The sequence below is a fragment of the Mustela nigripes genome, chromosome 16 (genome assembly GCF_022355385.1).
Source record: "Mustela nigripes isolate SB6536 chromosome 16, MUSNIG.SB6536, whole genome shotgun sequence".
Taxonomy (NCBI): domain Eukaryota; kingdom Metazoa; phylum Chordata; class Mammalia; order Carnivora; family Mustelidae; genus Mustela; species Mustela nigripes.
Window position 1 is genome coordinate 18595 of NC_081572.1, and position 18598 is coordinate 37192.

The window sequence follows — 18598 nt, forward strand, 5'->3', positions numbered from 1 at the left end:
GTGTTCTCTGCAGGTATGTGTGTGTGGTGTGTCGTGAGTGTGTCAGGGAGCATCCTGGCGTCTGTCCCAGGCAGGCAGGCAAGGCTGCACGCTGGAGTGGGTGTGGGTGTGGTTCCTGCATCTACCTGAGCCTGGGAGCTCCGTCTCTTCCTCTAAGATACTCAGACAAATGGTCTCGCCAGTGTTTGCCCAAGGTACCTCTAACCACGGCACCTGCTGGAGGGGAGCCCCGCGGGTCGGTACAGTGAGGTCCCAGCTTTTGCTGTGACTTCTCACTCTAAGACCCTCCCTGGAGGTGCCGGGAGGCGCTGACGGCTCTCGAAAGCGTTGCTTGCTGACGTTCCTCACCCCACTCTGCTTTCAGAAGCGGAAGTGACTTGGCTCACATTCAGGAGAAAGCCAAGCTGCCTCAGGTCAGAGGTCACGTGGCCAGGCTTCCTGGAGCCCGCGGGTGACTCAGCCCCAGAGAGCTCTGAGTTGTACCCTTCCCGCCCACAGCCCCTGGAGGCCAGACATGCTGCAGGGGTACCTGCCCAGTATGCACATTCTGTTCCCTAGCTGCCTCACCCGGCCTCCCCGGGACACGCTGCCCCAGTTGCCCTGCCTGGGTGCTCCCAGCACCCACAGTCTTAGGGAAACGCTGGGCATGGAGGATGGGGCTGACCCCCGCAGGTGATTAGGACGAGATGGGCACTGGCAGCAGCTGACTCAGCCCCCTCCCCAGGGACCCTGACAACCCCACATTCTGACACATCAGACCCTCTGGTGTCTCTTGGGGAAGTGCAGGGGCAGTGGGCACTGGCGTGTCAAGGGATGAGGCAGGAGCTGGAGGGCCACAGAGCCAAGATCAAGGAGCCACAGGGCTTGACAGGCTGGCCGGCCTCTCCTGGGATTCCTGATATCCCTGCACACTGGAGGAACAGCAGATCAGAGCTGCAGGCCTCGGTCAGCATGTGATGAGAGATGTTTAAAAATACACGACAGAAGAAAAGGATGAGAAAGAAGTTCCAGGTAGACCTGCTATGAGAGAGGACCCCAGACGTGTGTGTTCACAGAACCAGGCTGGATGGAGCTAGGAGGCCACAGGCAGAAACCTGAGCAAGACTGTGGCCCCTGCCAGCATGCCCAGAGAGTGAAACTTGACGGTGCCCCCAGGCTGCCTCTAAATGTGCCTGGTGGGTATAAGCAGGCAGTGGGCACCCTGCATGCCCACAGTGGGACCACCTCCTCATCTGTCAGATCTCATCTGCTCTCAGGACAGGGCTGAGCCTGTCTGGTCATTCCAGGAGAGGGTCCAGAGCTCTGCCCAGCATGTGAGTGGGAGAATGGGGCTCCACCCAGACCAACCCGGACCCCCACTCACACCTTTCACTGCCCAGACCATCACCTATACCCTCTGGGGGTTCTCCCTGTGGGTCTGCTCCAGCAGGCCTGGTAGGTCACCCCAGCCAGGTGGCATGGAGGGCTGCTCTCTGGGGAACTCAGGAAGCAGTGTTGAAGCCCACGGCGCACCCTCTCCTCTGTACTAATAAGAAAACTGCTGTCCCCTTGGAACAGGGGCTCTGTGCGCTCCTGGGGTTCTGTGCTCCCAGGACCCAGGAACCCTCCCCCAGCCTGTGGGAAGCTCTTCCTTCCCCTTCCCATCACCCCCTCCCCAGCCAATGTCTGCTCAGAGGAGCCCAAAAGTTTGTCCAACATCCACACTGTTTCCGTCAGGCTAACAGAAGAACGTGCTGCCTGCTACCCCTCGTGCAGGACAGGTGAGGAGCCTGGTGAGAGGGGCTCCCTAGGTCTCTGTTCAACACCATGGCTCCAGTGAACTCACAGGAGGAAGCTGCGTCTCCTGCTGAGAAGGAATGACATGTCCAGGTGCCCTCGGCAGACCGTGCACCCAGAGCCTCTGCCCCAGCCTGCTCTGAAAGGGCCCAGGCCGCTCTGGCTTTGCGGGTCCTTGGCTATGCTCCAGGTGTTGAGGAGGAGGAGGCTGCAGAGGAGGCTGGGGTCCGCACTGCTCCTCCGGGGCTGTGGAGTCAGGACGGCAGGGGGGCCAGCCACCCCCCACATCATCCCCACCAGGCTGCCGACCTGGGGCCGGCCTGAGCCCCAGCCTCCTTATTGACAGACCGCGTTCCCAGGCCCAGCCCTAACCCAGCCCTAACCCAGCCCTAACCCAGCTCCCGCTAGAGAGACCGCAGGGAGAACAGGTGCTTTGACGGAAAGGCCCAGTTGGTGGCAGGGCCTGGAGGCGCATCCCTGGCCCCCCAGGGGCCCTTCCCCACTTTGCAAAATGTGCCTCTGAGCGTGCGGCCACTCCATGCAGAACCAGAGCGCCTGGAGGTCACCTCTGCAGGCTCCAGGCCCTGCCCTCCTGCACACCCAGAAAGAAGATATTGGAAGCACAGACCAATGCCAGAGGGGTGGAGGAGGGGCAGGGGGAGGGGTGGGGGAGGGGCAGGGGAGGCATGGGGGGCAGGGGAGGGGCGGGAAGGGAGGGGGCTGAGGAGAGGCAGCACAACGTTCTAAGAGGTTGGGGGTCGGGTGTCTCTGCCCAGGTTGCCGGGAGAGGGTCTCTTCTGCCAGGAAAACTGGCATGTGGGTGGAGTTCTGGCTTCTGGGGGCAACAGTGGGGGAGTCACAGTTGGAGCAAGGGTCATCCCCGCGCTGGCCACCCCCTCCCCCACTGTGATGCTCCTGGCCGCTCTGGGTGGACTGGGCCACCGCGATGCTATCTCAGAGCCCTTGACCAGGAGCCAGGCAGGTCCTGCCCTTACAGGTGGTCAGGCAGCACAAGCAGTGCCGTGCTTGCTCTGACCAGGCCAGTCCTGACTCTGAAGGCTTCTCGCCGTCACACTCCCTGCCGTGTGGCCTTGGATAAGTTCCTCCACGTCTACTCCTGCCCTGCAGAGGATCAGACACGATGCCCCAGGACCTGTCAGACGCTCGGCACGGGGTCCAGTGTGAACCCCTCCTTCCTGGGGCAGGGCTGTGCCTTCAGCCTTGGGAGCCCAGGGAAGACGAGGGGTACTGGCTGTGGCAGCAGGTGTGCACCCTAAGCAGGAAGTCTCTGGGGAGAGCTCTCTTCTCTCTTCACGGCCTGAAGTTCCTCCTTCTGTGCTTCCGCAGATTGGCGCAGAGACAGTCGTCGCTGCATGGACCCCCATGATAAAGGGTTGACGTGAGGGCCGCGACCAAACTGGTCCCTGAGGACACACAGGAAGTGGCCCCTGGCATGGGCAGGTGTGGGTCTGGCGATCTAGAATCGATGGAGGAACCGATGCCGAGGAAGAAAGGGCTTCCCTTGCTCTCTCCTGGTTGGGCAGCCGCATTTTACCAAGCAGTTTGTCCTCCTTCAAACCCTCGCTGGGCGGTGCCGGGGATGGGGTTCTGAGCTGCGCGGCCTTGCAGTGAGCTGTCAGCTTGGAGGCGAAAGCCTGGGAAGTATTACACGGTTGATATCTGGGCTCAGGGGCTGTGCTATGTCATTTAAACTTTTAAAAAAGAGAGTCACCCGTGCATATATTTATCATATGGTGAAGTCCATGGCCAGGTGGGCGTCTTGGACAAGCAGGGACAGGGCAGAGTTGTGAAGTATGGGGTAGGGGAGGATGACATTTGCATGTTTCACGAAGCTCCGTGCTCCTTCACGGTTGACTCGAAGATCTGAAAAGAGAAAGCCACTCAGCCAAGCTCAAACACATGTTCCAATGCCAGGTCAGGAAGGCTCTTTGCTGAGACCAGGCCCAGGAGGGGCCTAACAGGTGTGCAATCAGGAGGGCTTGCCAGGAGCAGGTCCCAGCACCTGCCCTGCCCACCACTACCCGGCAGGAGGGACTGGGGGAGATGTGACCCCCTGGCGATGGTTTTCAGCCATCACAGATGCTGGGGGGACTCTGACACCATCTAATCACCAGCCAACCAAGGGATTGCCCCCAGTCAGCCAATCCCTGTGTGTACCCCAAAATCCTGGCTCCTCCAGAATATCTGGGTGGATGCAGATGCCTGGGCTGGGAATATTCAAAGCACCCCACATACCTGAAGCTGCCCTCTACATCAAGAGGCCAAGCCCAGGAGCCCTTCCCTGAGCTCAGACCATTTAGGACGTGTGCACTCAAAGACCCAGGGAGGAGCGTGAGGCAGGGTCAAGGGGAGAAACTGGACATCAGCATCCCGGCCGGTAGAGACCGTTCTCTGAGGAGGGTGCCCCGTGGCACAAGGGATAAGAGGACAGAAAGAAGTCTGCCCTGGAGGTGGGGCAGAGGAGAAGGGTCTGACTGACTCGGGACCAGCTGCCTGCTGACCCTGCCTCACCCCAGGGGGACCACAGCCAGCCTGGACCCCAGGAGCCCAGGGGCCCCAGGGTGGATAGGGTGGGGGCCCCAGGAGCAGGAGATGGAGGCCCGGCCATCGCTCCCCGCAGGGAGACCACAGCTGTGTGTGTACACATGTGCCCATAGGCAGGGGTGTGCGTGTGTGCATATGCAAATGTGCACACACACGGACGTCAGTGTGCTCGCACATCAGAGGCTGGGCCGCTCCAGACCAAGCCAGCAAACAAGGGCTGGCTCCTCCTCCTCCGTCTGAGGGCCCCTGTGCAGGAGGGCAGTGCTGGATAGTCCTTGTTCCTTTAGCCATCAGACCCTAAAGCTCAGAGCACAGAGCCCTCAAGCTTTTAAGGACCTATGAAAATGTTGAAACTGGGGGGAAATACCCTTTATTAGATCCAAATATGGAAAGAAAACTGCTTTGGAGCTTCTGGGCTACCCTCTAGGGATACCCTCGGGTGTTCGTTTTAGGGGTTTCTTGGGAAGGGCGTGTTCCCAAACATGCTTCCACCATAGCCAAGTCTCCTTGTCCTCAACCCTGTTCCCCAGGCAGAGCGGCCCGAACCCCGGCTGGCCCCTCCCCAGCACCCTCGACTGAGCTGACCCGACGTCCGGACGTCCGTGAGAGGTGCCTGGGACGAGCTGGGCCCACCAGACGCCACAGCCAAGGGCCTCAGGCTGAGAGGCCAGGGGGAGCCGTGTCCTTCCTGCTCAGGCCTGGGGCTTGGCAGGCAGTCCAGCCCCCCTCGTGTCCCCCAGGCAGGTGCCCCCGCTCCAGGGAACGGGGTGGCAGGAGTGGAAATCAGTCGGACTTCCTTCGCACTTGCTGGCCCGGTCTCTGCATCCCCCCCCTCAGAGACCTTCAAGTCCGCCGTGAGCTGAGTTTTCCTGAGGTTCACACCCGACGCTGACTCAGACTCAAAACAGCGACTTGCAGCTGACTGGCTGGTGTCGGGCGGCTGTTACCCTGCCTGGGCTCACCCACCTCGGCCCCCCACCCAGCAAGGGAGGAACCTGTGGCCGGTTGGTGCTGAGCACCGTCGGGCTTGTGCTGGGACGATGCTCACCAGACCGCATCCCTAGCGTTCTTTGAGGACCCTGGCCCATGCCCTGTAACCCTCCTCCTGGTCACTCGGGACCACACCCTGGGTCACCCGACCCCCCAGATCTCCAGGGACTGCCTAGGATGGGGGTGACATTTCTGGGCAGCTTCAGTGTGGTCATCTATGTGTTCACCTTCCCAAGTAAGCCCGAGGCCTGGCTGTGCCCAAGGTGACGGCCCAGAGGACATGGGCTCCACAGCTGTTGGTGGCCCATGGAGCGGACCAGCCTGGACACCCATCAGCTATGCTGGGTCCCCAGGGGAGGGTGTCCCCGGGCTGGGTGGGCTGGCCAGACCCTCGTACGTGCGTCTTGGGGCCGCCCCAGCGGGTGGTCGGGAGGTCTAAACCAGGAAACCAACATCCAGCAGAAGCACGCGTCTGGCTTGGTGCCATCCTTCCGGAGGCCCCCGCCCGGCCCCGGTGTGAGGAGGAGCCCGCGGGACCTGCCTCCCAGAGTCCCCTGACAAGACGCCCAAGGCCCAGGGACCCTGCCTCCACCTTCCTGTGTGTGGGGATGAGCCTGCTTCACGTGCTTCCTGTGACAGCCACGACATCATCACGTCCGCTCCGGGAACTATTTTTAACTGATTTATGTATTTCGTGTATGAGGAAGACATGAACTTCTGTTTCAGTTCACTTTACAGGAAAGTGTCGCAACCATGCTCAGCTCAGCAATATTTACCACCACAGAGCAGCAGGGGAAGCCCACCTCAGCAGCAGCGTCTGACAAGAGTTAATGAAGCTGGAAATGTCGGGTAGGCTCGATGCCACTCATTCTGCAAAGGGGGAAACCAGGAAGGCCTCCTTCCGTGGGACCCAACAGGCCCATCTCAGGAAAGAGCATCCCCTCTGCTCTCACGCCAGTCTTCCAGCACTGGACGCATCACGGCTGGTTCCTGGCCGTGGGGATGGAGGGCTGCCAGGCGACCAAGGGGCCGAGGGTCACCATTAGTGCCCCTTCTTGAGGCAAGGGACAGTCTTCGGGACACTGTCGGCGGCCAGCCCATCCCCTCCTCTTTCAGACAAGGAGCGGCTCAGGAAAGGGGTCCCACCAGGTGGTTGGGTCTGTGGCTCCTGCTTCCTGAGGGAGCTCCTTCCCCCAGCAGCCCAGGAGGACCTGGCGCACTCCCGCAGTCGCGGCCGGGAGGGTCGTCACCCGGTCCCCAGAACTCACACACCCTCAGGCCCCACTCTCAGCTGGGACTCTACTTCTCTCACTTTTCCTAACCTCTCCCCTCACGCATTTGGGCCCAAATTAACAACCGAGTTTTTCTTCTTTTCTCTTTCTTTCTTTTTTTTTTTTTTTTTTACCACTTTCTTAGCCCCAGGCTCCCTTACAACAGTCTTCCACCAGCAAGCGCCAGGCTGCTGGGCAGCTCTGAGCAGGGAAACAAAGCAGCAGGGAAGAGGAGATGGAGGCAGGCGTAGAGGCTCAGGGGCCAGTCCCAGAGGCTGTCCGGAGAACAAGGGACATGTTCTCAGAAAACAGGCAACATGCGAATGTGGAGGATTGGGATGAGGGTCTCAGAGGTCAGCCCAAGCCAGCCCCAGTGAACACAGCCAGGCGTCAGGCCAGACAGCGAGGGTGTGGTCCCCCAGGAGCCACACCCCCAGGGAGGGCATCTACACTGGGCTTCCAACCCCCAGAACACAGTCTTCCAGGGACCGGCAATGACCTGTGCCAGAATATGGGACATTTTGCTCTCGCAGTGCATGCCTGGGCTACCTACCCACAGAGCAGGGAAGGCTGGTCCATTACCTGGCTTTCACGGTGAGAAGGCTTGACCTTGGGGTATCAGTCGAAGGACACCTGAGCAGCCCCACTTCTGTCCCCAGCTCCATGCTCTCTCCTTGGCAGAAACATGAACGTATCTGCACTTCCAGATCTCAGGACCTCTCCAGACTTGTCAGAATCTGGCTGGCTTGACCACATGGTGACTGTGTTCCCCCCCAGAAGCCCCCAGCAATGGGGATGTGTCTATTCCGAGGTCATCGGGGCACACAGGTGTTGGGCACACTCACCTGGAGGCTGCCCTTCCCAGCCATACCCCACCCCCCTCCCGTCTTCTGGAAGAAGCAATAAGAACGCCAGAGTCTGGAAATTGCTTGGAGGCTAGGGGGACCCTACGACCTGCTGTGGGCTCTGTCAGACCACCTGACTCATTCCCAAGGGGTTTACACAGAGGTGCTAATTCAGTCGGCACAAGGAGCCTTTTGGAGAAGAAGAAACTGAGGCTGGAACAGAGTCAGGAAGTGGCCAGCACCCCCTCCGTGTGGGGCGAGGCATGGACTGCAGCCCAGGAAGCCCAGCCCAGAGCCGTGCTCCAAGCCCCTACACTATAATTTGAGTCCTCCAGGGCTCCTGATATCTCAGATTTAATGTGGAAAAATGGTTCCACTCTGTCTCACCCCATACCCAAAATAAACGCAGAGAGATTAAAGGCAAAAAGTATAATTATGAAAGAACTACAAGAGAAAAGAAAGTGCACACTCCCAGCAAAACAGGCAAGACCAGAACCTAACCCTTAAGGAGACGACTGACTAAGGAGACGGAGCTGACTACAAGAAATCCAAGGACCTGCGTGCAGTGAAGAAGACCCCCTAGAAAGCTGAAATGTGAAGCAAGAGACGGGAGCAGTATCTGCAAGGTAAGCCCGAGGGTTGAGGTTTATCATATGTAAACAGCACCCACAAGTCAGTAAGGAAAAACCAATAACCCAATCGGAAATTGGCAAAGGAGAACAAAAAATACATAAAACATCTTAATGAACACAACACATCATTCAGTCCCCATTAGTCACAGGAACGAGAAGTTGAAAAACATTTGATGACCAGATCCGGTGTCGGTAAGATGAGAGAAAGGGGCACGTTCACAAAGCGCGCGCGAGGGTGTAAATCAGGCATTGGGAAGCTCTACCAGAAATTTAAATGCACGTATCCCAACACCCCAGCCCCATGGAGAGATGTCTAAGATGCCCTGCTGGCCACAGCCAAGTCCTGACAACTGCCGCATGGGGACAAGCCCCAAGCTTCTGTCTTCTGGGAAACCCAGCTGTCATGGAAAGCTCAGAGCCCATCTGAACGCCTGGGGGCCACCCTGGGCTGGGCACCTGGGAAGGAGGCCATCCCTGCCTGCAAACCCCATATTCAGCTGCCCCGAGGGGCTCTGAGGGCAGGCCTGGGGTGGGGTGCCGCCTCTACTCCACGCTCACCAGGACCTGGCGAGAGAGGGAGGCCCAGAGAGGGTCGGAGACTCCGGGAGCTCACACAGGGAGAAGGCGACCAATGAAGAACCACACCACGACACTTCAGAGTTGGCATGGGCCCGGCCACGGGGAGGGACCAGCCACGCAGAGGACTCAGGGTGCCCACGTCGCTGTGCTCTGCAGGCAGCTTCCCCATCCCTCCATACTCTGGCACTGTGAGGCCTGTGGCTTGCTCCTCCCTCTACAGGCAGGGGTTGTGGCCACGTGGACGGAGCTGAAGTGGACAGATTCGTGGCCCTTCTCTCGGGACTGATTTTTAAATCTCAGGAAGGAGCTGCGGCGGCTCTGCCTTCCGGAGAGTTTCATCCCGAACTTGTACGCCCTCTAAGGCACTTATTCCATCCAGATGCCTCTGAAACGTGCTCTGCGCTCAGACTGTCCTGGACGGGGGTGGGCGGCCTGGGCAGGGTTCCCATCTCATGAGTCAGGAAGCGGGGTCCAAGGAGGGGCCCCCCCTCCCCGGGAAATGGTGTGGGACTGGTTCCAGGTGCTTTTCCAGCCCAGTGCTCCTGGGCTCCAGGGAAGGCGTGTGGGGCTAGTGGTTGGGTGTGGAGTCAGGGCTGGCATCCAGCCTTCCTCCAGCCCCAGGTTCCTGACCTACACTTGGGTGCTGACTGTCCCTCCTCATTCACGCTGGTATCGTGGGGCCCGATCTTCCCAGGAAGTGTCCTCTGCCCATCGAGAGCCTCGGAGGCCACAGGCCAAGTGTATAGCGGTGGGTGGGTAAGGAATGGCCCTGGGACAGTTGACCACAGTGGACCCTCCTACAGAGATGATCCCTGTGTGGGGCTCTGGTGTGTGACACGGTACCACGGGGACACCCTGTACTCCTGTTCCCTCTATTTCTGACCTGGGCCTCAGAACACCTCCAGAAGCTGCCCCTTCCCTCCGCTCTTACCAATCGTCTGTCTCCTGACATCTTCTCCGTGGGGAAGCCTCAGGGACACTGAACACCTGGGCTGACCGCGTCTCCTGTGCTCGCTGCCTCGCAGGCACCCAGCTCCAGGCCAAACCACATCCCCTATGGCCCAGCAACTCGCAGGACCCCACACATCCCCCGGGACTCGGGGGCCTACATGACTTCCCCTCTCGCGGCATTGACTGAGCTTGGTCTTCATGGCACAGCCAGGCTGGAGAAGGACAAACTGAGGGTACTTCCCCTTCTCTGTCCCAGAAGCGGACCAGGACTGCCACGGGGCCACCACCACTTGGTGGCCTGGGAACATAGCTCCGGCACACACTCACCAGCTGGAGGGTGGAGGCCCCAAGGGTGCCAGGGCCCTGTTGGCCTGGGCCTCCCACATCCAGACCCCACCTCTCTCTCTCCCTCCCACAGTCGGTCCACTGCCTGGCCCGCTCCTGCTCACCCGGCAGATAAGACTGGCTCCGCCCCCCACAAGCTGCCCTGGGGCAGGCCTTAATGACCCCAACACTGCCCTAATCATGGACTCGTGGGGTAAGTTCCTGGATGGGTTGCTGAAGCACCCACGGTGTGCCCATGCCTGGTCTAAGGAAGAGCTCCTGCACACGCAGCCCCACCCAAGGCAGAGGGCCATCCCTGAGGGGAGGGAGTCAGGAGAGGTGACCCAGAGGTTGGGGACATAGCCACCCACCCACATGGCCACCCCACCCCACCCAGCAGAAGGCACAGCTCTTCCCCTGGGTGACGTCAAGTGCCCACCCCTCTGCAGACCAACCTCAGTGAGTGCAGGGAGTCTGGCCTCCTGTTCACCCCAGTTCAGGGCACCCCAGTCCACCTCACCCGGTTTCTCAGATGAACCAGGTCTCAGAGCCACCAAGGGCAGGCAGGATTTGGCGAGGCCTCAGACATGGTCCTGGAACTTTAAGAGTCAATTACCATTTAAGTTAACGTGGCCCAGAGCCCATTCCCCACTCTAAACCAAGGTTGAAGGCGGCCTCTCATCCCCACTAGGGGTGTGTCCGCAAAGAATGACCACAAACTGGGGTCATGTCCCAAAGACACGGGCCCCAGTTTCCTCCCGTGACAGTGACCACAGGCCCTGGGATAGGGGCTGGGAGGACTGGGGGAGCCCCAAGAGGTGAGTGCCAGGGGTGCCCCAGGTTGGAGGGAGGGGGTCTGGATGTCAGAGGACCAGGCCACTGAGATTCCCTCCTGAGGCCACGTGGATCCTTCCATATGCACCAGCTGCTGGGGCCTCTGCAGCTTCGGGCTTCCTTCCTCACGGGCTGTGACCAGCCCTGCCCTAGGGGAGGAGCCCACACTGGCAGACCGCCCTGCCAGGCCAGGCGACGCTGGCCTGTGGTCCTGAAGTCCAACAAAGAACAACAAACTGACATTCCAGCTGAACGCAAACTCGCCTGAATTCCCACCCCGGAGCCCATCTCAGGTTCCCCGTCCCTAGAGGAAGACTCTGGCCTCCCCGAAGAAACAAAGGCCCGGGCTGACAAGGCCTCTGTCCTGACTCCACTCCTGGCCCCACCCAGGCCCCCAGCCCATGCCCCACATCCACCCAGGCTCCTCCTGCCCCTCCCTGGGCTTGTGACCCACAATCAGGCAGGATTTTCAGCGACGCTGACACAACCTCAGTAGGACTGGGGTCTCCAGTCCCATGAGACTTTGCTTCTCATGCCCAAGGTGAATGACCCCCTGCAAATCTGCGGTCTTTCTGGATTCTTGCCCTGACCCTGCCCTCAATCTCACCCGGCAGCCAGAAAAGCCCACTGCTCTCCCACGCCCGGCTCAGCCCCAGAAGGCCTCCAGCCTCACCTGAGTCAGATTCCTTCCCGGCTCTATGCGGTGCTGGTCGTGCCCAGCTCACCCGCGAGGTGCCCAGGCTGCGAAGGACACAGACTTCCTGGGAAGTGGCTCTTAAGCTCATCCCAAAGGGTGTACCCTTGGACCCGCTGGGCTTGGCCGCACCTTCATGCCCATCTCCTGGGTTGGGCGGGGCAGATGCCGGGCTCTGCCAATGTCTGAAAGCAGCTGGCGTCTCACCAGGCCATGGGCCCCGTGGGGCCCTGCTTGGGCACCTGCCAGGCCTACTCGGGCCCCAGGGACGGGCGTGGTGTTAGAATAGGCCCTTGTCACTACAGCAGTGCCCATACACCAGCCCCGAATGCCTCTGGGGGTGAGACACAGCCTGGCCCCTTGCCCTTGTGGGCCGTGCTCCCCTACCCCTGCCTGGAGGCCCCTCCAGTGCAGCCTGGGCCTCCTCGTTCCTTGGCCTCCACTCTGTCCTGAACCCAGAAGCCCCTAGCTCCAGCTGAGGCCACGTTCCAGGCAGAAACAGACCCTCCCAGCATTACATGGGGGTCTGCGGACACGCACAGGCAGAGCCCCAGGGGCCCTCAGGTCCTTCCCATCTGTGCAGGAGCCAGGGTCTGAAAGACCATTGCCAGAGCAGAGCAAGGCCTGACTGACCACCAGGGGCCCGCCGGCGAGCCAGTGCTGTCTCCGGAACCTCTGAGGAGAGGGTCTATCCTCGGGAGCCTCCAAGGGTGACCCAACCCTAAAGCATGAGGGCCTCTGGTGCCATCTTCACCTCCTGACCTGGGCAGTACACAGTCAGGGCTCCCAGGCAGCTCCTCCAGAGGGCGAGAGAAGACGTTCAGGGAGCCCAGAGATAGTGAGGAAGCTGGGAAAGCCGAGGGTCTGGGCACTCCAGAGGAGGGCTGTGGGGCAAAAACCCTCATCAGAGTCTCCACCCCTGAGGCCGGCCTGAAGGAGGACGCGGTGGCAGTCCCAACGGAGCCGGGTGCACAGGGAGCGACGCGGCCGCACGGCCAGGGCCACACCCCAGGGTCTCCGGCACAAGCAGCAGAAGAGGGTTTCAATCCCAGCAATCCCACTCATGCCCATGGGGACCCAACAGTTTTTTATTCCAGGACATTCACATGTTTAGTTAAAACAGGAAATGAAGTCTATGAGAAACAGCATCCCACACACACTCCCGGGGCAGTAGGTTCTTCCTGTGGCCTCAGCCCCAGCCACCTCCACACGGCCCCAGGGAGGGACCCCCAGGCACGGCCCACGCCCTGTCCAACCCCCGCGTTCCTGGGCTGCTTGTTCTCGGAAGCATTCCAGCACGTGCACGGACACACACTTCTGCACATGCGTGTGGGCATATACATGCGTGCTTGCACAGGTGCACCAGGCTGGGCTCCGAAGCCCTATGCAGCCACGGCTGGCTGTATGGGCTCACAGGGCACAGGGGCAAATGTGGGGGTGGGGCTGGAGATCGAGCAACTCTGCCAGGGCTCCCTTGCTGTGAACGACTCTTCCCACGCCAGAATCCCCCCCACAGCTGGGGAGCACAGGTCGATCCCACTCCGCAGCTGGGCACCTGGGACCAGCCTGGCGGGGGAATGTGATCATAAGTTTCCATCTTTTTTAGACCCACCGCCCTGGGTGTGACGCTATCACGGAGGCGGTCACAGGTGTTGGGGATCAGCCACCATTTCTCTGTGGAGTTGACACCACTGGCCTTAACTCCCGTTCCATTTGGGAAGCACCATCAGAAGGGCCACTCACCCCTTTCTGGGGCTATGTTACTGAGGTGGCAGGCATGGCCACACCTCCAGACGAAGCCCCCGCTGACATGGTGGCCACCCCAGAGAGGGTTCTGGCCCCCCAGCACTCCAAGTGGCCGCTGCGACAGGCTGGGGGCTCACAGGCCTCTGGAGGTATTAGGGCTCAATTCCGCCTCTGGTGGCCCAGAGGCCTGTGACTGAGGTCAGGCTTCCCGGGAACACCCAGGCACCCACCAGTGCCTTTGGTAGGTGGCTTTTGTGGACGGAGCTCCCTGGCAGCCACCCCGTGTTATGCCCCCACGGCCCACCACCCTTGCCACATGGAAGGGCCCCACTGGCTTAAGGTCCCAGGGATGGCTATGCCCGGGCCTGTCCTCTCCTCTTCCTGTCCCAGCAGGGCCTGGCTCCCCGCTTGTGGCCTCAGCCTCTGGGACCCCATGTCCCTCTGTAGATGGAAGAGATTTTAAGAAGGACAGACAGGCAGGGAAATGACCAGAGGTGGGGGGACGTCCCTCGGCCACACAACTTGCCACACACACCCTGTCCCCCTAGCGCACTGTTGAGCACGTCTTCACAGAAAGCACAGTGCTTCAGGGTCACCTGTCACGCGGCTGGCCAGAGTAAGGAGAACAGAAGCTCCCCCAGACCAGAAACTCACCTTCAGACCTGGGCATTCAACAGAACAACGGCTTTAGTTGTGCTTTCCACAAAAGCTGTTTCTGTAGCAGAAAATGCATGAGGTTGACCTGAGAAGTTTCCTTTGACTTAAATATGCAACAGATGTCGTGAGCCAATGTTTTAATTGACCCGAAGGATGCCCCACCCATGGCCGCCCTCAGAAGACCAGCATTCCCCAAGAGCCACCACGTTGGCCAGCAGCTCCAGGACTCTCAACCAGCTGGGGCTGTGCAGGTGAGTCGGGACCCAGGATCAGGGCCTTCATCCCAAGAGACACTAACAGAGGCCCCACCGAGGCCTGTGCTGGCACAGTGAGGCCAAGATGGAAAGCCCTTTCTTGGCCTCAGGACTTTCTTCACTGCCACCTTCAACCTTGCCGCAGACGTGAAGCTGTGAGAAGAAGAACCTCGTCTCTTTACATCCATCCAGCCCCTCGCAGAGAAGCAGCCCCCTCGGCAGGGGACCTGCGGCGAGGGGACCTGAATGGCTGGTGCATTTTCCACAGCTTGGGCTTGACCATCTCTGGGATGGTGACTGGCGGGAATGGGCACCAAAGTGAAGTTCTTTGAGAGGAAGGCCCTAATCCTGCAGGCACGGAGTGAGTGGAGCCAGCAAAACAGGGAACTCACTCAGGAGCCAGAGGGCACGGCAGGCAGGGATGGCCATCCGAGGGCTGGAGCGGACACGGGGGTGGGTGAGGCTTAGGGCAGGCGGATGCCAGGACCTTCAAGGACTGAGGGGTATGTGTGTGTGTATGTCTGTGTATCTGATTGTACGGTAGGTGGACAGACAGAAAGGTGTAGCAGCTGCGGATGGCTGGACAGTCAGACAGGACAGAGGAGCTGACATAGACGCGTAAGGGTTTGTGTTGTGTGTGTGCTGGGTTCCACAGTGGGTGAAAACATGGGCTTTGAAACCCAGCAGACCCGAGTTCGAGTGTCAGACCAACTGATTAAATCCAAAGGACCCGGACCGCTCGCACAGACTCAGTTTCCTTACTTCCCAAGGGGCCCAGGTGGAGAGTGTGTATGTGTCTGTAACGCCACGACCACATGTCAGTGAGGAGACGAGTTTGCTCTGTGGCTTCTTCTTCTTACCTGACGGTGGGCCAGGCCCTGTTCTATAGCAGACGCAGATCCTGGTCCGTAAGGACACCTTCCGGCAGGGACATAACAGCACGATCACGAGGCCTTTGGCAGATGCTGCTGCCAAGCTTAGGCCAGGGCAGGCTGGGGTCCGCAGGTGCCAAGTGGCCACAGTGAGAAGGGTACCAGGGAAGGACACTTCGCCTTCCTGGCCCTAGTGAGGAGGAGGGCAAGGAAGGGGGCCATGGTAGGGGAGACACAGAATCCAAAATGTCCTCAAGACCAGGAAGGTGCATCCCCGGCTGCCTGAAATCCACATGTCTACTCTCTCAGGGGAACTGGGACTCCAAAGTGGACTCAGCTTGATCAAACAGACAGACAGAGAGCTGTGACATGTCTTGGTCCCTGGAGACGCGACGTGAGGTGCACCGTGGGTGGGAGAGTCCACTCTGACCAGAAGACCCACCCTAAGGGCTCTCGAGGCAAAGACAGCGGGACGGAGGAAGGCTCAGGGGGCCCCGGTTGCTAAGCGTTCAAATGGCTGGAGAACACAGATGCCTCCGTGACTCCCCAAGGACACGGCAGAATGGAAGGGAGCTGGGGACCCCAGGGATTTGTCTCTGAGCATCGAGGGCTCACCAGGGGCAGGTGGGACTCTATGGCCGCCTGCGGGCCTGTGTCCCCAAGTGATCCCAGCCCTGGTTTCCAAAAGCACCAGCAGATGGTTAACGTTGGGGTGGGAGCTGCAGGACCCCAGGATTCTCGGGCGGGACCCCTGGAGAAGTTGCCGTGGGGGACTCGTGCCCTGCGGCCCGCGGGGCCGTCGTCCGCACGCCCTTCATGGTTTAGAAGTTACTGAGAGGGAGCTCAGCGTCGAGGAGGGGCCCCCAGCAGCAGATGGGCTGGGGTGTCTGTCTAACTGGGAACAAACTGGCCAGCAGGGTAGGGCACGTCCAGCCAACAATGCTGAAGCCGCGTGTGCCAGATGTCGCCGTGTGTCACCGCAGGTCCCCATGGCTTCCTGCCGTGCTCCTGGACTCGGGCGGAGGGCGCGCCGTCCTCCAACCCCGCAGCACGTGGAGGGGGAGAGAAACAGGGGAGCTCCTAATGCCCATGAGCCAAGGCACAGACGGCTCCGGCGTGCCTGTCCCACGCCACCCCCACGCGCACCCCGCGGAGGCTACGCCACGCGTCAGGGCCTCCGCAGCCTGGGGACAAGACCCCAGCAATTCTCCCCCCCACACACAGGTGACCCCACCCCACCCCCGCACCGGCCATCAACTTGAGCCCCCGGGGCAGTCCTGCAGGCGCCGGCTCCTCTCTGGACCTCAGAGCTCCCCAGTAAGCCCTTGGCCTCCTCCGGGCCACCAGAAACCCTCCGACCCAGGCAACACCTGTCACTGCGCCGACTCCAGGGCCAGCCTCCCGCCCTTGTCCTGGAGGGTCAGCAGCATGGGTACAGATGGGTACGCCCCGTCCAGGGCAGGCTGGCCCCGGGGCTTCCGGGACACCTACTTCCTGCCCCCGGCCCGCGTCACCAGCCACCATGGCCCTGCCTCACTGTTGCCTTGGCTGGTCTCCCCCTCGGCATGAGTTCCCTGTGGCCGCTGCAGTCACTTACCACGATTAACACGACTTTATTACCTTACAGTTCCGGAGCTCAGAACTCCAGAATGGGGTTCACTGGGCTACACCAGGGTCGATAAGATAGGATGGCCTTCTTTCCGGAAACCCAAATGTGCTTCCTTGCCTCTCCCAGCTCCCAGAGGCCCCGGTCCTCCCCTCCCCACCCCTCCCCCACCTTCAAGTCTCCACCCTGACCTACATGCAGCCTCATGTCTTCCCTCCCTCGCTCTCCGGACTGCCCTGCACCCCCAGCCCCCAGCCCCGTAACCCCGCATAGCCCTTCCCTCGTCATACCTGTGCAACTCCCTGGGACGCAGACTACCGGACCAGAGTCAGGGGTGGGGATGGCCATCGTCCTACTGACCCCAGCCCACTCTCCCCACAAGTCACACACATTACGACATAAGGTTGAAATCCAAAAAAGTGTCATCTAAATCCAATACGTTCAAAAGTCCCAAATCCCAAATCAATGCTCCCTCCTGGTATGTACTTCCTCTCCATCCGAGAACACGTCAAGAACAAGTCATTTGCTCCCAAAATACACGGTTGGAACAGGCACGTATTGATGGTTAGAGACATTCCCTTCAAAAATGGCGGAAATGAAGAGAAAAGGGAGCCACCCGCTCCCAACAATCTCCAAACCCAGCAGGCAGACAGCTTTACGTGCCCAGGCCTGCGCGTGTCCCTCTGTGGTCCCCTCTGCCCTCTGGGCTCGCGGACCACCCCTCCTCGTGTCAGAAGGGAGCGTGTCTGCAGCGAAGGGTTTGATCGGCCTGCTCCCCACCGGCAGCATCATGAGAGGTTCAGAAGTCCGCTTTCGCCTTTCCTGTGGGCGTCTCTCTGTCCCTCTCCAGCTGCCCTGTGCCCGCCGACTCAAGAACCCCAGGAGTCTCTGACCGCTGTCCCAGGGGCTTGCACGGCCTGACGTGTGTCCTCCATGCCTGTGTGTGTCCCGCACAGTCCTACCTCCACTCTGGGCTCTGCTGACATTGCTGCGGGTCCTGGGGTCACGCACTCATCTCTCCGGGGTGGGGGGCCTGGACGGTCGGAGGCTCTGCTCGTTCCTTCCAGCGCACCGCCCAGAGCCATCCTGCCACACCTTGCTTCCTTTCCAGGGCTCGTAACCCACGTTCTGCACACACTTGTAACACAGCCACCACACACGCACGCCCATGCGTGCACACACAGGCACAGAGCCTGCGAGCACACTCACACACACACACACACACTGCTGCGCGTGCACACACAAGCATCCACGTTGTCCAGACATACTCTGCAGCTTGTGCCCGAGTCTCTCACCTCTGCCTCTGGCTCCACGTGGCTTCTCCCGTCTGAACTCTCCTGCCTCTTTGATAAGGACACAAGCCCTTGAACTCAGGACCTACTCACATAATCCAGGATGGTCTCATCTCCAGACCCTTAACTCCATTACACGGGCAAAGACCCACTTTCTGAATAAGGTCCCACACACAGGTTCTGGGACTACGGGAAGGGACCCCTCTTTCTGGGGCCACGGTCAGCCTCCTACAGACAGTGTGCTGAGCGCATCCGATGGAAGTGTCCAGCACAAGCAAGGGTGTGGGAAGGCAGCTGCCGCTGTAGTAAGGAGAGCTGAGGGCTGTTTCTGGAGCCTGCGAGCCCTACAGGGCAGGGATGTGTCTTCCTCGACCATCATGGAGACCCCGGACCCCCGTCTTCCGGGGCCTGACTGGCTGGACCCCTCTCTGCTCTCAGCAGGGGTTCGGTCTGGCTCCCTGAGGCTAGGGTGCTCAGGCTGCAGCCCTCCACCCCCACCTCGGCTGCCCACACCCGCGTCTCCCTTGAGGGGCGAGGGACGGGAGAGTAGTCCATGACTAGCACTCAGTCCTGCAGACCGGGCTGAACCCGGTGCCCCTGAACCCATGCAGATGGAGGGAGAAGCCAGGCTTGAGAGGCGACGTCGGAGCGTCTCTCACAGGGCAGGCACCGCAAGGACAGACGTCCCTGAGGAGGGCTGCTCTTCCCCC

The 18598-nt window shown here is 60.4% G+C and overlaps 1 long non-coding RNA gene across 1 annotated transcript; it reads right to left on the reverse strand.

Moving 5' to 3' along the window:
• Positions 1-2440: 2440 nt before the first annotated feature.
• Positions 2441-11575, reverse strand: LOC132003481 (uncharacterized). Its single transcript, XR_009400215.1, has 3 exons — positions 11441-11575; positions 10389-10532; positions 2441-3660 (listed from the first exon to the last, which is right to left on the reverse strand). It is a non-coding gene; the product is annotated as an uncharacterized LOC132003481 (long non-coding RNA).
• Between the last annotated feature and the right edge of the window lie 7023 nt (positions 11576-18598).